Raw genomic sequence first — 15181 nt, 5'->3', positions numbered from 1 at the left:
GGACACAAGCCCCAGAGCCCAGACACAGAGGAGTCAAGGGGCAAACGGGCAGCTGCCCTGCCCACTGACCTGCACAAGTCTGCCTCTGACCCCACGGGAGCTGCTGGAACTCAAGAATGCCTCTTCCCCAGAGCTCAGGGTCCTCTGGGGACAGCCAGATCTGGGTGTCACACCTACAGAAGGGACACAGGGAGGAAGAGTGTGAGGCAGGGGTTTTTCTGCAGGGAAAATCGGAGCGCAGTCACCACTCCCAACTGCTCACTTTAAACCTCAGGCAGAAATCCAGGAAGCAGCGGGGCGGGAAAGCCACGTGGGCCTCCCCGGGGGACACCTGCCTCCATGAGGGCGGCCAGTCCCTGCTTCCTCAGTGCCTCCACACAGGACAGCTGGGGGCCCTGAGCTGCTGATGGGTGTCCCGGGACTCACTTCCCGGCCAGGTAGCCCCTGCATCAGGCCTGGAAGCCGATGATGACATCGATGACCTTCAGGTCCCACTCCTCCTCCAGGTGGGCCAGCACAGTAGCCCAAAGAAAACCTGTACCGCTCTGGCCCATGCGGTACAGGTTGCTCTCGATCTCCAGGACCTTGATGTAGAAGAGGAGAGCTGACCGCTGACCACATGCCACCCCATCCACCACGGAGTCCTAGAGAAAGACCAAGGCCCTGGATCGGTCTTAACGCTCTGCGCACAGACTTCTCCTGGTACAGGGAAAGTGGGGTGGGGGGACCCCAGGAAGGGGACACGTGGGGGCCAGCACGGGACAGGTAAGGAGTCAGACTTGCAGAGAAACACAGAACCTGGGCCCTGAAGGGATTTCACCTGCTGGCATCTCTGTCCCCGTGCATTTCTAACCAAGGGGGCAGTGGATATCGGGGCTCTGGTACATTACCCTAGGTGATTAGGGAAAGAGTGTTTCTTGAAACAGGTGAAGTCTAGAGGGGCTTCAGCATACTTAGGAACCTAAGGAGCGAAGCAGCGGAAGCCAAGAAAGTGGGGCCAGGTGCAGGATGGCGCTCAAGGGCCACAAGTGGCTTGGGAGCAGTGCTGTGACAGGGCAAGTCTCTCATCAACAACTGTCATTGACGAGGAGGCTGGGCCCAGACTGGGTGTAACCCAGCATCCGAGTGAAACCAGTTGTTAGCTACTCTGTGCAAGCAACACAATTTGCTGAGAAGAACCAGGTTTCGTGAAAGCCAGGACCTCCACAGACTGAGGACACCCCCGTTCAATTAGGTCCACGCCCTGGGATCCAGCCATTGGAGGCTGTGCGCCAGGTGGTGTGAACATGTGCTCATAGGTGGCCTTGGCCACACCTCGATGGCGAAGTCAGCCTGCAGGGACACCTGGGGAGGGGGAGGGCGGCGGGGGGGAATGGGTCAGACACAGGGAGCCTTTAAGCGCTCATTCCCTTTACCCCAGCAATGTCATATGCAGGGCCCACCCCCGGAAAAACAGCCTCAAAGATGAGGGGGAAACTTAATACACAAATATGTTCACTGCAGTGTTATTTAAATGGAAGGAAGTTGCAAGAGCCTAAATTCCAACAATATGGGCAGAGCGAACTTAGATGTTTGCGAAGTGTTAGTCATTCAGTTGTGTTCAAGTCTTTGTGAAGCCATGGACTGTAGCTCGCCAGACTCTTCTGTCCATGAAATTCTCCAGGCAAGAATCCTGGAGTGGGTTGCCATTCCCTTCTCCAGGAAGTCTTCCCGACCCAGGGATATGAACTCGGGTCTCCCGCATTGCGGGCAGATTCTTTAGGGTCTGGCCACCAGGCAAGTGAAGTGAAGTCGCCCAGTGGAGTCCGACTCTTTGGAACCCCTTGGACTGTAGTCTACCAGGCTCCTCCGTCCATGAGATTCTCTAGGCAAGAATACTGGAGTGGGTTGCCATCTCCTTCTCCAGGGGATCTTCCCAACCCAGGGACCGAACCCGGGTCTCCTGCATTGGAGGCAGATGCTTCAACCTCTGAGCCACCAGGAGAGTTACCAGGCAAAGACCTTTTTAAAATATAGGGATGGAGGGAGGAGCCAAGATGGCAGAGGAGTAGGACGGGGAGAACACTTTCTCCCCCACAAATTCATCAAAAGAGCATTTAAACGTCGAGTAAATTCCACAAAACAACTTCTGAATGCCGGCAGAGGACATCAGGCACCCAGAAATGCAACCCAACTCTTCGAAAGGAGGTAGGAAAAAATATTAAAGACAAAAAAAAGAGACAAAAGAGGGAGGGACGGAGTTCCGTCCCGGGAAGGGAATCTTAAAAAGAGAGAAGTTTCCAAACACCAGGAAACCTTCTCACTGCCGAATCTGTGCCGAGCTTTGGAAGCACAGAGGGCAACATAACAGGGAGAAAAAATAAATAAACAATTAAAACTCGCAGATTGCGAGCCCTACGGTAACTCCCCCAGCGGAGAAGCAGCGCAGACGCCTGCATCCGCCATTAGCAAGCGGGGGCTGGGCAGGGAGGCTCAGCGCGGGCTGCATTGCTTAGAGTAAGAATCTGGCCTGAATACCCTGAGCGCTATCTGAGCGAAAGAATTTGGGCTAGCAAACCAGACTGTGGGATACCTACCACGCGAAAAGCCAGCCCTAACCTAAGACCGCCAGGCCCGCACACGGAACAAAGGACTGAACAGAGATAGCCAGCTGCAAACCTTCCCCCTCCGGTGACAGGCAGCCAGAGCCGGAAGGGGGCAATCGCAGCCCCAGAGAGACATTATCTATAAAACTGTAAGCAGGCTTCTTTGCTAACTAAAACTTCTTGGGGGTCTGGACGGTCAACATCTGCCTGAGAAGGTGCGCCGATTTTACACCCAGATAACCGAGTGGCGGGGAGGCGATAAGTCACAGCATTGGCGCTCGCCAAACTCCTCATCACCTGAGCTGCTCGGACCTGGGAAGAGCACAAAACGCAGGCCCAACTGAGTCTGCGCCTCTGAGGACTACTCGAGTGCCTGAACCTGAGCGGCTTGGACCTGGGAGGTGCATGCAGCCCAGGGCCGGCCTCGGATTGTTCCCGGCGGAACAACCTAGAGTCGGAGCAGTGTGGACAGGGAGGCTACACGCGCCGTGAGCGGGGGCAGACCCAGGGTGGCTGAGGCACTGCGAGCCCACGCCAGAGTTATTTGTTTGCAGCATCCCTCCCTCCCTCCCCACAGCGCGACTGAACAAGTAAGCCTAAAAAAAAAAAAAAGTGTCCTCCACCGTGCCCTTTGTGTCAGGGCGGAAACCAGATACTGAAGAGACTAGCAAACAGAAGAAGATATAACAGAGGGAAACGCCTTGGAAGCTACAGGCAATAGATCAAAACCCTGTGGTTACTACGGACTACATAGGAAGGGGCCTATAGATCTTGAGAAATATAAATCTGACCAAGGAACTAGCCAAAAATGAACTGAACCCACAACACCCACAAAAAAAAAACCAAAAAAGTCCTAGATATATTTTTATTATTTTTACGATCATTCTTTCTTTTTTTTTAATTAAAAAAAATTTTTAAGTCCTCTATTGTTCCTTTAATTTTCACTTTTATAACCTATTACTTTGCAAAAAAAAAAAAAAACAAAACCCTATTTTTTTTCTTCTTCAGCAAACTTCATATATATATATTTTATAATTTTTTGACCTTGTTTTTTTTTTTGTTTTTGTTTTTTTCTTCTTTTCTTTAACATTGTATTTTTGAAATTCCAAACTCTACTCTAGATTTTTAATTTTCGCTTTTTGGTATATGTTATCAATTTTGTACCGATAGTTTTTTTTTTATATAATTTCTGTGACTTTTTTTTTTCTTCTTCTCTGTTTCTTTCTCTTCTTCTTTTATATAACATTGTATATCTGAAATTCCAAACTTTACTCTAGATTTTTAATTTATGCTTTTTGGTATTTGATATCAATTTTGTACCTGTATTTTCTTTATAATTTTTGTGACATTGTTTGTATTCGTTTGTTTGTTTTCTCTCTTTATTTTTCTTCTTTTTTTGTTTTTAACATTGTATTTTTGAAATTCCAAACTCTACTCTAGATCTTTAATTTTTGCTTTCTGGTATTAGTTATCAATTTTGTACCTGTACTTTCTTTATAATTTTCGCGACCTTGTTTGTTTTTGTTTGTTCGTTTTTTCTCTCGTTCTTTTCCTTCTTCTTTTCTTTAACATCGTATTTTTGAAATTCCAAACTCTACTCTAGATTTTTAATTTTTGCTTTTATGTATTTGTTACCAATTTTGTACCTTTAAGGACCCAATCTTCAGGACCCATTTTTCACTAGGGAGCGAGATTACTGGCTTGACTGCTCTCTCTTCCTTTGGACTCTCCTTTTTCTCCACCAGGTCGCCTGTGTCTCCTCCCTAACCCCTCTCTACTCTACCCAACTCTGTGAATTTCTGTGTGTTCCAGACGGTGGAGAACACTTAGGGAACTGATTACTGGCTGGATCTGTCTCCCTCCTTTTCATTCCCCTCTTTTATCCTTCTGGCCACCTCTGTTACCTTCCTCCTTCTTCTCTTCTCTGTATAACCCCGTGAACATCTCTGAGTGGTCCAGTTGTGGAGTGCACATAAGGAAGTGACTACTGGCTAGCCCACTCTCTCCACTATTGATTCACCTCATCTCATTTGGGTCACCTCTAACTCCCTCCTCCCTCTTCTCTTCTCCATGTAACCCTGTGAACCTCTCTGAGTGACCCTCACTGTAGAGAAACTTTTCATCTTTAATGTAGATGTTTTATCAATGGTGCTGTATAGAAGGAGAAGTTTTGAAACTACTGTAAAAATAAGACCGATAACCGGAAGCAGGAGACTGAAGTCCAAACCCTGACTCCAGGGAACTCCTGACTCCAAGGAACATTAATTGACAGGAGCTCATCAAATGCCTCCATACCGACACTGAAACCAAGCACCACACAAGGGCCAATAAGTTCCAGGGCAAGACATACCAAGCAAATTCTCCAGCAACAAAGGAACACAGCCCTGAGCTTCAAGATACAGGCTGCCCAAAGTCACCCCAAAACTATAGACATCTCATAACTCATTACTGGACATTTCATTGCACTCCAGAGAGAAGAAATCCAGCTCCACCCACCAGAACACTGACACAAGCTTCCCTAACCAGGAAACCTTGACAAGCCACCTGTACAAACCCACACACAGTGAGGAAACGACACAATAAAGAGAACTCCACAAACTGCCAGAATACAGAAAGGACACCCCAAACTCAGCAATTTAAACAAGATGAAGAGACAGAGGAATAGCCAGCAGATAAAGGAACAGGATAAATGCCCACTAAACCAAACAAAAGAGGAAGAGATAGGGAATCTACCTGATAAAGAATTCCAAATAATGATAGTGAAATTGATCCAAAATCTTGAAACTAAAATGGAATCACAGATAAATAGCCTGGAGACAAGGATTGAGAAGATGCAAGAAAGGTTTAACAAGGACCTAGAAGAAATAAAAAAGAGTCAATATATAATGAATAATGCAATAAATGAAATTAAAAACACTCTGGAGGCAACAAATAGTAGAATAATAGAGGCAGAAAATAGGATTAGTGAATTAGAAGATAGAATGGTAGAAATAAATGAATCAGAGAGGATAAAAGAAAAACGAATTAAAAGAAATGAGGACAATCTCAGAGACCTCCAGGACAATATTAAACGCTACAACATTCGAATCATAGGGGTTCCAGAAGAAGAAGACAAAAAGAAAGACCATGAGAAAATACTTGAGGAGATAATAGTGGAAAACTTCCCTAAAATGGGGAAGGAAATAATCACCCAAGTACAAGAAACCCAGAGAGTCCCAAACAGGATAAACCCAAGGAGAAACCCCAAGACACATATTAATCAAATTAACAAAGATCAAACACAAAGAACAAATATTAAAAGCAGCAAGGGAAAAACAACAAATAACACACAAGGGAATCCCCATAAGGATAACAGCTAATCTTTCAATAGAAACTCTTCAACCCAGGAGGGAATGGCAAGACATACTTAAAATGATGAAAGAAAATAACCTATAGCCCAGATTATTGTACCCAGCAAGGATCTCATTCAAGTATGAAGAAGAAATCAAAAGCTTTACAGACAAGCAAAAGCTGAGAGAATTCTGCACCACCAAACCAGCTCTCCAACAAATACTAAAGGATATTCTCTAGACAGGAAACACAAAAACGGTGTATAAACTCAAACCCAAAACAATAAAGTAAATGGCAACGGGATCATACTTATCAGTAATTACCTTAAACGTAAATGGGTTGAATGCCCCAACCAAAAGACAAAGACTGGCTGAATGGATACAAAAACAAGACCCCTACATATGTTGTCTACAAGAAACCCACCTCAAAACAGGGGACACATACAGACTGAAAGTGAAGGCCTGGAAAAAGATTTTCCATGCAAATAGGGACCAAAAGAAAGCAGGAGTAGCAATACTCATATCAGATAAAATAGACTTTAAAACAAAGGCTGTGAAAAGAGACAAAGAAGGTCACTACATAATGATCAAAGGATCAATCCAAGAAGAAGATATAACAGTTATAAATATACATGCACCCAACACGGGAGCACCACAGTACGTAAGACAAATGCTAACAAGTATGAAAGGAGAAATTAACAATAACACAATAATAGTGGGAGACTTTAATACCCCACTTACACCTATGGATAGATCAACTAAACAGAAAATTAACAAGGAAACACAAACTTTAAATGATACAATAGACCAGTTAGGCCTAATTGATATCTATAGGACATTTCACCCCAAAACAATGAATTTCACCTTTTTCTCAAGCGCACATGGAACCTTCTCCAGGATAGATCACATCCTGGGCCATAAAGCTAGCCTTGGTAAATTCAAAAAAATAGAAATCATTCCAAGCATTTTTTCTGACCACAATGCAGTAAGATTAGATCTCAATTACAGGAGAAAAACTATTAAAAATTCCAACATATGGAGGCTGAACAACACCCTGCTGAATAACCAACAAATCACAGAAGAAATCAAAAAAGAAATCAAAATTTGCATAGAAACGAATGAAAATGAAAACACAACAACCCAAAACCTGTGGGACACGGTAAAAGGAGTCCTAAGGGGAAAGTTCATAGCAATACAGGCACACTTCAAGAAACAAGAAAAAAGTCAAATAAATAACCTAACTCTACACCTAAAGCAACTAGAAAAGGAAGAAATGAAGAACCCCAGGGTTAGTAGAAGGAAAGAAATCTTAAAAATTAGAGCAGAAATAAATGCAAAAGAAACAAAAGAGACCATAGCAAAAATCAACAAAGCCAAAAGCTGGTTCTTTGAAAGGATAAATAAAATTGACAAACCATTAGCCAGACTCATCAAGAAACAAAAGGAGAAAAATCAAATCAACAAAATTAGAAACGAAAATGGAGAGATCACAACAGACAACACAGAAATACAAAGGATCATAAGAGACTACTATCAACAATTATATGCCAATAAAATGGACAACGTGGAAGAAATGGACATATTCTTAGAAAAGTACAACTTTCCAAAACTGGACCAGGAAGAAATAGAAAATCTTAACAGACCCATCACAAGCACGGAAATTGAAACTGTAATAAAAAACCTTCCAGCAAACAAAAGCCCAGGTCCAGACAGCTTCACAGCTGAATTCTACCAAAAATTTAGAGAAGAGCTAACACCTATCCTGCTCAAACTCTTCCAGAAAATTGCAGAGGAAGGTAAACTTCCAAACTCATTCTATGAGGCCACCATCACCCTAATACCAAAACCTGACAAAGATCCCACAAAAAAAGAAAACTACAGGCCAATATCACTGATGAACATAGATGCAAAAATCCTTAACAAAATTCTAGCAATCAGAATCCAACAACACATTAAAAAGATCATACACCATGACCAAGTGGGCTTTATCCCAGGGATGCAAGGATTCTTCAATATCCACAAATCAATCAATGTAATACACCACATTAACAAATTGAAAAATAAAAACCATATGATTATCTCAATAGATGCAGAGAAAGCCTTTGACAAAATTCAACATCCATTTATGATAAACACTCTCCAGAAAGCAGGAATAGAAGGAACATACCTCAACATAATAAAAGCTATATATGACAAACCCACAGCAAACATTATCTTCAATGGTGAAAAGTTGAAAGCATTTCCTCTAAAGTCAGGAACAAGACAAGGGTGCCCACTTTCACCATTACTATTCAACATAGTTTTGGAAGTTTTGGCCACAGCAATCAGAGCAGAAAAAGAAATAAAAGGAATCCAAATTGGAAAAGAAGAAGTAAAACTCTCACTATTTGCAGATGACATGATCCTCTACATAGAAAACCCTAAAGACTCCACCAGAAAATTACTAGAACTAATCAATGACTATAGTAAAGTTGCAGGATATAAAATCAACACACAGAAATCCCTTGCATTCCTATACACTAATAATGAGAAAATAGAAAGAGAAATTAAGGAAACAATTCCATTCACCATTGCAACGGAAAGAATAAAATACTTAGGAATATATCTACCTAAAGAAACTAAAGACCTATATATAGAAAACTATAAAACACTGGTGAAAGAAATCAAAGAGGACACTAATGGAGAAATATACCATGTTCATGGATTGGAAGAATCAATATAGTGACAATGAGTATACTACCCAAAGCAATTTATAGATTCAGTGCAATCCCTATCAAGCTACCAACAGTATTCTTCACAGAGCTAGAACAAATAATTTCACAATTTGTATGGAAAAACAAAAAACCTCGAATAGCCAAAGTGATCTTGAGAAAGAAGAATGGAACTGGAGGAATCAAGCTACCTGACTTCAGGCTCTACTACAAAGCCACAGTTATCAAGACAGTATGGTACTGGCACAAAGACAGAAATATTGATCAATGGAATAAAATAGAAAGCCCAGAGATAAATCCACGCACATATGGACACCTTATCTTTGACAAAGGAGGCAAGAATATACAATGGATTAAAGACAATCTCTTTAACAAGTGGTGCTGGGAAAAGTGGTCAACCACTTGTAAAAGAATGAAACTAGAACACTTTCTAACACCATACACAAAAATAAACTCAAAATGGATTAAAAATCTAAACGTAAGACCAGAAACTATAAAACTCCTAGAGGAGAACATAGGCAAAACACTCTCCGACATACATCACAGCAGGATCCTCTATGACCCACCTCCCAGAATATTGGAAATAAAAGCAAAAATAAACAAATGGGACATAATTAACCTTAAAAGCTTCTGCACATCAAAGGAAACTATTAGCAAGGTGAAAAGACAGGCTTCAGAATGGGAGAAAATAATAGCAAATGAAGCAACCGACAAACAACTAATCTCAAAAATATACAAGCAACTCCTACAGCTCAACTCCAGAAAAATAAATGACCCAATCAAAAAATGGGCCAAAGAACTAAATAGACATTTCTCCAAAGAAGACATACAGATGGCTAACAAACACATGAAAAGATGCTCAACATCACTCATTACCAGAGAAAGGCAAATCAAAACCACTATGAGGTACCATTTCACACCAGTCAGAATGGCTGCGATCCAAAGGTCTACAAATAATCAATGCTGGAGAGGGTGTGGAGAAAAGGGAACCCTCTTACACTGTTGGTGGGAATGCAAACTAGTACAGCCACTATGGAGAACAGTGTGGAGATTCCTTAAAAAACTGGAAATAGAACTGCCTTATGATCCAGCAATCCCACTGCTGGGCATACACACTGAGGAAACCAGAAGGGAAAGAGACACGTGTACCCCAATGTTCATCGCAGCACTGTTTATAATAGCCAAGACATGGAAGCAACCTAGATGTCCATCAGCAGATGAATGGATAAGAAAGCTGTGGTACATATACACAATGGAGTATTACTCAGCCATTAAAAAGAATACATTTGAATCAGTTCTAATGAGGTGGATGAAACTGGAGCCTATTATACAGAGTGAAGTAAGCCAGAAGGAAAAACATAAATACAGTATACTAACGCATATATATGGAATTTAGAAAGATGGTAACAATAACCCAGTGTACGAGACAGCAAAAGAGACACTGATGTATAGAAGTCTTATGGACTCTGTGGAGAGGGAGAGGGTGGGAAGATTTGGGAGAGTGGCATTGAAACATGTAAAATATCATGTAGGAAACGAGTTGCCAGTCCAGGTTCGATGCATGATGCTGGATGCTTGGGGCTGGTGCACTGGGACGGCCCAGAGGGATGGTATGGGGAGGGAGGAGGGAGGAGGGTTCGGGATGGAGAACACATGTATACCTGTGGCGGATTCATTTTGATATTTGGCAAAACTAATACATTTATGTAAAGTTTAAAAATAAAATTAGAAAAAGAAAAAAAAATAAAATATAGGGATGAACTAAAGTATGTACAGAAGAAACGATAAGATTTTTGAGGTTTGCTTCTAAAAACATAGCTGCACTGTAGAGAGATGGCCCAATAATCTTACTGGGGGAATTACTTTACTTCTCTAGGTTTTACCCCATTTCCTGAATCTGAACGGTTAGTTGTAGTGTTTTCATAATGAAATATACAGCTTTTTAGTTATCAGGTTAAAGAATGGTTGGGCATAACACGTCTGCTGTCTTTCAAAAACAATGTCCCTATCTTTGGAGGGAGGGCTCTGCCCAGACTCAGCGGTCATCACCAGTATGAGGTCCAGGACAGCACCCTTTAAAAAAGAACAACTTAATGTGAACTTCCAGGCATTCTTGAGAGATGGGAGCAGGATCTTAAAGATGTCCAGCACCAAGGCATGAGAGAAACACGAAATTGTCCACAGAGGCTCTGCCCGGAGGCACTCAGGTCCCGGGTGACGGGCACATGTGTGCAGCACACATCCCTGCCCATAGCTCCCCACAGGGGACAGGACAGTGGGTGGGGACACACAACTGCATGGTCTGGGCTCCCAGGGGGATAGGTACTTCACTTCCCCCTGGAACAGTACACCCAGTATTTTACCGACCAATCAGCTCAACATGGATCAGGGAGGAGGCTCAAGGCACCCAGAGGGCCCACCCAGGATGGCCTTCCCCAGGCAGGGGCCTCAGCCACTCTCCTGGTCCCTGGGCTCTTCTTCCTCCTGCTCTCAGTTGGGGTGACAAGCACCTGCTCTCAGAGGTGCAGTGAGGTCCTGATTAGGACCCAGGTGACAGTGCTGACACAGCAATGGCCCAGCCCAGGCTCCACAGGGGTGAATTTCCCCACAGGAAAGAGGAACAGGGAGTGGGATTCCAGTGAAGACTGGTATCAGGAGAGCAATGTTCCTGGGGGCCGGGGTCTCTACTGCACCTGCCTGTTGCCTGCACATATATAATACACATGCAGAAGACTGAGAAAGGAGCCTGATGGACCAGGAGATGCACTGGCATCGTGCTGGGGCCCTTCACCCTTGACATCACTGCAAGATGCAGCAGGGGGAGGGGATTCGTGTTTGTCTCCAGCTGGGAAGTGGGCGGTGCACTTACTGTCGTGTGTGGGGTGCTTGGACCCAGAACAGCGTGAGGAGAGTCATGTCTGTTGGTCTGGACAGAGGGCACGTGTGCATCCAGGAAGCACTCAATCTGGAGCCTCTCTACCTGAGACTTTCCCCCAGGGTTCAGGTCCCTTTTACTCGTTCATCTTCCTCATCCTTCAGCCTGAAACATTAGTCCAAGGATACCGTCCCCAGGCCCAAGTTATTCTGTCTCTTGGGAACTTGACACTGAGATTTCAGGTATCTGGACCTAAGCCCCCTGCTGACGGGACCTCAGGGGACAGACTGTGGGATCCTGGAGGGGGACGTGTCCTGCTTCCTGTCCTCCCTGAACTGTGCACATTTGGGACTTCTTTGTATCCTCTGACCTGGACTTCTTCCCTCTCAGTGCACCCTCTTCTGTGCTCACTTAGCCAGATGCAGTTTCTGTTGCTCAGAACTACAAGGATCTCATGTGACACGGGTCACCGTGGAGTTGCATCAGCTGCACACTGAGCTCAGTGGAGTCCAGCTCTAAGGGTTAGGGGGAGATGGGGGTGGACACAGAATGGTTCTGTACCCAGTGCCTGAAACCCTGCCCAGAGAAGTCTGTGCAGGATGGGAATTCTCCAGGAACTGATGAAGAACCGATGAAGGAATGAACTCACATTTCTGAAGGTCAGGCAGGCGATGGCCAATGACTGCTGACATCTTCAAGAAGGAATGAGAGGACTGGTTGAAGCCTCAGGAAAACACAGGCTGAGAGGGTGTCCGAGGCAGTGAGGAAAGTCTTCCGACGGAGGTTTGGAGAAAAGTGTGGAGAAGGCTCTGCAGCACGTGGGGAAGGACTTAGGTGACATCCTGCGATCATTTCCAGGTCCCAGGTCTCTGGCTTCCTGCCCTGGGCTCAAGGCATGGGAAACTGTTAGGTGCTCACATACCCCACACATGGAAGCACAGAGAGTTGGTGCCCATGTGGAGCAGGCCCTTGGGGGTGAGAGACACACCCAGATGCTCCCCTTTCCTCCCTGGAGAGGAGGAGCATGAGGCATCCCATGAAGGCTCCTCACAAAGTCCAGGCAGGTGCAATCCCAGTTGGGTGGCAAGGTCAGAACATGGCCTTGGATGGACTTTCCCTCCTTCCTGCCCACTTCCCCAAGCCCCTCAGTCCTGCTCCTGGGGATGGAGCGAGCCTGGCATCCAGCTCTGCCCTAGCGGGGACCACAGGCTCCAGCAGGCTAGGCTGCAGCGAGGCTTTGAGCGTCTGTGCTCAGAGTCATAGGCAGATGTGGAGGAGGGGAAGCAGGTAGGGCTAAGATCAATATTCTTAAGAGTCATTCTAGCCCCATGTGGGGAATAGATAGGTGAGGCAGGGCAGTGTCCCAAGGTAAACACAGGAAGACCGTTTGGAAGTTCCTACAGGAGTCCTGGTGAAACGTGAAGGCAGCCTGGGTGAGGCGTGTGCTCTCTCTCTGCCCCACTGTTTACGGCTGACCCCACTCCTCACACCTGCACACAAGCCCTCTGCTCTCAATTACCCTCGGGTGCCCCGTGTCCATCCTTGTCCCCGGGGCTGGAGGAGGGGCATTCCCGTGCTCAGTCCAAGTCAGAGGACATGGGCTCCCCCTGGTGTCGAATGGGGCCCGCAGGGCTCCAGGGTCTGAGGGAAACAACTTTATGGGAGCCCAGCGGGCAGGCAGGAGGAGCCATGGAGGATGTACTTCCTGAGACCCTGGGAGACAGGCTCATGGGCAAGGAAGTCAGGCATCCGGAGCCCAGCTGAGCTCATCAGTCAGTGAAAGGAAGCCTCAGTCAATCAGTTCATATTTATTGAACTAAAGTCTGTAGAACACAATGTGGAGAGAGGCAGATGGTCCTAGAATATCTTGTTCTGCTTCATCCCCAACTGAGCAGGAAATTGAGGGTCAGAGAGGCCTTGTCTGTTGACCCCAGGCTGGTTGATCTCCTTGACACACCGCATAGTTCCTTGGCCTGTTGATGCCTTCTGCTTCATCTTTCTTTCTGTTTTTCCCAAATCAGTCTCTGTTCCTACACAACACTGGGAATTTCATGGGAACTTCACTGGTCTCTCGGTGCACCTGAACTCAAAGGGCACCTGGATACTTGTCAGATGCTCCATCCACTGAGTTGTCATCACCACTGCTGCCGCCACCATCATCACCACCACCGTCACCAAGGAGCCACTGCCTGAAGTTCTACATAGACCATCCTTCAGAGAAGATATACAGATGGCTAGCCAGCATATGCAAAGAGGCTGAACACTGCTAATTATTCAGTTCAGTTCAGTCAGGCACTCAGTCGTGTCCGACTCTTCAAGACCCCATGGACCACAGCACGCCAGGCCTCCCTGTCCATCACCAACTCCCGGAGTCCACTCAAACTCATCTCTATTGAGTCAGTGATGCCATCCAACCATCTCATCCTCTGTGGATGCTAATCAAAACTACAATAAGAGATCACCCCCTACCAATCAGAAGGGCCACCAAGTAAAAGTCTACAGACAATCAGTATTGGAGATGATATGGAGAAAAGGCATGCCGTCTACACTCTTGCTGGGAATATAAATTGGTGTGGCCGTTATGGAAAACAGTAAAGAAGTTCCTTAAAAACTAAAAATCAAGCTATCATGTGATCCAGCAACCCCACTTCAGGGCATACATTTGGAAAAGAAAAAGTTCCAATTCGAAAAGATACATGCACCCCATGTTCATAGCAGCACTATTTACAATAGCCAAGACATGGAAGCAACCTAAATGTCCGTCAACAGATGAAGGGATAAAGACAATGTGGCACATACAAACAATGGAATATGACTCAGCCATAAAAAGAATGAAACAATGTCTTTTGTAGTAACATGTATGGATCTAGAGGTGATCATACTAAGTGAAGTAAGTCTGGCAGAAAAGACAGATACATAATATCACTTATATGGAGAATCTAAGAAATAGTCTAGGTGGTTCCTTGGTGCTCTAGTGGTTAGCATTTGGTGGTTTTGCTGCTATGGCCACGTTTATCCCACGTCGGGGATCTGAGATCCCACAAACTGCTTGGCATGGCCAAAAGAAAAGAGTCCAAATGAACTTATGAACGAACCAAAACAGACTCATAGTCATAGAAAACATAACTTGTTGTTACTAAAGAGAGAGAGGGGTAAACTAGGAGTATGGGATTAACAGATGCACACTACCATACATAAAATAGATTTAAAAAAACAAGGACTTTATGTATACCACAGGGAATAATAGTCAGTATCTTATAATAATCTGTAATGAAAAAATTAAAAAGAATATACGTATATACATAGATTATGTATAACTGAATCACTTCGATGTTCACCTGAACTAACAGAATATTGTGAATCAACTCTACTTCAATTAAAGAAAAAAGCAGACAAAAGAACTCACAGCCTAATTAAGATAAAATGCTGGGATCAAAGGCGAGTTGTTGGAGAAGTAGAGCTAGAGGCCACCACCAGGGGGAGACTCTTTTTGCTGGGGCAACAGACCTCGGGAAGGGTGAAAGAGCAGCCCCTGCTACTTCCCCTGGATCCCAACGATCCTGCCTCTCTGACTATCCCCCATTTTCAGCCCTTTTGTCTTTCTGTGTCTTGTTGCTAGTTCCCCTGCCTCTCCCTGTATTCTGCACCCAGTGTCGTCTTCAGTTCAAAGTAAGTGGTTTC

The sequence above is a fragment of the Bos grunniens genome, chromosome 5, assembly GCF_055505025.1.
Source record: "Bos grunniens cultivar Pamir isolate PY7600 chromosome 5, Bosgru_T2T1.0, whole genome shotgun sequence".
Lineage (NCBI taxonomy): Eukaryota > Metazoa > Chordata > Mammalia > Artiodactyla > Bovidae > Bos > Bos grunniens.
Note: the sequence above shows the minus strand (reverse complement) of the source record.